The following is a 3021-nucleotide window of genomic DNA, read 5'->3' on the forward strand; positions in this document are numbered from 1 at the left end:
AAAAATGGCAATAAAAATCATTTTATTGGGAACTCTTACAGATCTCACAACATTCCATAGTTCAATCACACCAAGCAGTGTTGTACAATTGCTACCACAGTCAATTTCCAAACATTTTCTTTCTTCTTTTACTCCTTGATATCAGCTCCCCTTTATCCCCCCTTCTCCTACCCTCCAGGAACCCTTATTTATTTATTTTCTCATTGCCTTTTCTTGCACCTTCCAATATATTCATTCATATACAATTCTGTTGTTCACTCCCCTCCAGTGGGGTTATACAGTCATCAATGCTATCAGCTCCTCCTCCTCTTTCTCCCCCCTTTCCCCCCCCTCTTCCCATACCCTCAGGGAACTATTACTCTGGTTACTGTTTCTGAACGGTTATCTATGTAGGCTTTCATGTATCAAACAATCTTAATTATACACATGAACATAAGCAAGTGTAACAAGATTAATCAAGTAAAACAAATAAAAACTGTAATAGTAAGGGAGGAACTATTAAAGAACTAGAGGATAGATATGTGTTTCACCAGTGCCATACAGCACCCTGGATTTATTATCCCTTCTCTGTGGCCCTTCTACAGAGGGGTCTCTACCACATCCACACCTCTTTACATCAATTTGGTTGCTTGTTTTTGAATTTCTGATACTTTTTCCCATCGACACTTCATGATCTGGTGTGTCTATTCCATGTGGGCTTTGTTGCTTACCTGCTAGATGGCCGCTTGTTTAACTACAAACCTTTAAAACCCCAGATGCTATATCTTTTGATCGGCAGGCACCATCCGCTTTCTTCACCACATTTGCTTATGCACCCAATTTGTCTTCAGTAATCCTGTCAGGAAGGTGGGTATCATACAGTGCCACATTTTTAGAAAAAATTGTTCTTGTACTGAAGTAGGATTTAAGTAGAGGCCCAAAGTCCATCTGCTTCCTTATTACACACACACAAGCATAATAAACAAATACACCTATATTTATCTCTCTATATATATATTTACCTATATAATTTTTTCCTTCCTTCTTCTTTCCTCCTGACCCATTGTCATGTTTACCCATCATTCACCTCTCAGTAATCTCTCAGATACAATTCAATTGATCAAACATGACCAGAAAAGCTACACCCTCCTCGCCATCAAATTTAGAACACCTACTATTCCCCTGTATCTATCATTAATGGTTCGCTGCTCACCTCCTTCCACCACCTCCCCTTCTATGTCCCTCAGGAACCACTGTTGGCCCTGCTGCTGTCTCTGTAGGATTGCCTATTTTGCCTATTTTGTATAGATAGACACCCCCCCCCCAAAAAAAAAGAGAAAGAAAACATACAAATAGTCACAAGTCTAACAGGGATTCTGACAGAGCAGATGAGTATCTCTATGTTAAATAGAGAGGACATGCTATAATCCATCAGTTCAGTCCCCTTTTCTTTCAGGGTTCCATATCCTGGGTCCCACTTAACTAACAACACATATATCCTTTTAGTCTCCAGCATTTGTGTCTGAAAGGCACACATCCTAAAAGTCCCCGTTGCTATTCCTGTAGTCAGGGACGGAGCAGTCTATTGCACTCAACCCTACCTCCCCACCCCACATTACACCTTTAGACTTTCAGCATGGTACCCCTTGAGAGTAACCCCAACCAGTTCAGATGGTGTCAAGTGCAAACCCAGAGTCAGAAGTCTACAAACGGAATTCCTTAGGGACTTCATGTTTTTGGGTTTTTTCCCCCATCACTGGCCTGTTGCACTCCTCTCTAGTTTTAAGCCTACGTGGATGGGTCAGATTGGCAACAATGGCATTTTGACTTAGATCTGATGTCTTCCTATTCAGATACGCTAGAACCTTGATTTTCCTGAGGTTCACCACCACACCCTACAATAAATATTTACATTGTGTCCAATTTTCCTCTACTACTAACCATCCTTCTATGTACTCATTGTTGCATATACAATGAATTCCCTAGGAGAGATGATCAGAAATAGAATGGGTAGATCAATCTCCAGAGAGGCTAGCTTCTCTATGTCTCCAGCCTTAATTTTGATTAAAAAAAAGCCCTGGTGGAATCATAGTTACACACTGGAGGCTTTCTAGTCCTGTACAGTTACAGTCTTGGAAACTCACGGAGTGGTTCTACTCTGTCCTATCTAAGAGTCAGAATTGACTTGATGCCAATGAATTCTTTTTCAGAGTAAGTTTTGATAAACCAAAAACCAAACCCGACTCATAACAACACCGTATAGAGCAGATTCGAACAGTCGCAGTGGGTTTCCAAGGCGTTATATCTTTACTGGAGCACAACTCCTAGTCGTTCTCCTGTAAAGGGGCTGGTGGGTTTGAACTGCTAGCCGTGTGGTTACCAGTATAACGCAGTACCCACGAATCCACCTAGGTTCCTCATTCAAATCTACAGTGTGATTTAAATGACAGAATGGTATTCCAATTGCATGTCTGTGCCTTGAGTTATTAAGTCCATTCTTCAGTGTTCGACATTTAGGCGGTTTCCAGTTCTTCGGTACTATTAATGATGTCTGGTACACATAAATCTTTGTATTTTTATGTATCTTCATACCTCTTTCTTACAAGCTAATTATTGAATGTTGAACAATCTGAGAGTGGGGTTTTGATCTAGGCGACGAATCTGTCAGCATGTAAATCAGCCCCTCCACTCAGACTAGCCACCTGGGAGCAGGGAGTGGGTGGATTCGGGAGCTTAGCTATGACCCAGCCAGGAGGGTTACTCTTTACAATAAAGTTATTGACGTCGGAAAAAAAAAAGTTTTTGACGCCGACAAGGTACTTCCGGTAGGGGCACCTCTACTTCCGCTCAGGCCTATGACCTTCGACCTCTGGTGAATCCCAACCGGATATATTTGTACCCCATTTAAAGCCACGTCTGTGCTGGCCCCGGTCCCGCCCAGGAGCTGTGGGAACGTTTCCGGGTCACGTTGTCCCGCCCCGCCCCGCCCCGCCCCGCCGCCGGTGCTCTGCTGGAAGCCTCCGCGCTCCCGGAAGTGGCCCG

This window comes from Echinops telfairi, unplaced genomic scaffold (genome assembly GCF_000313985.2).
Source record: "Echinops telfairi isolate 266 unplaced genomic scaffold, ASM31398v2 ScPeMD7_7467;HRSCAF=8505_1, whole genome shotgun sequence".
Classification (NCBI taxonomy): Eukaryota; Metazoa; Chordata; class Mammalia; order Afrosoricida; family Tenrecidae; genus Echinops; species Echinops telfairi.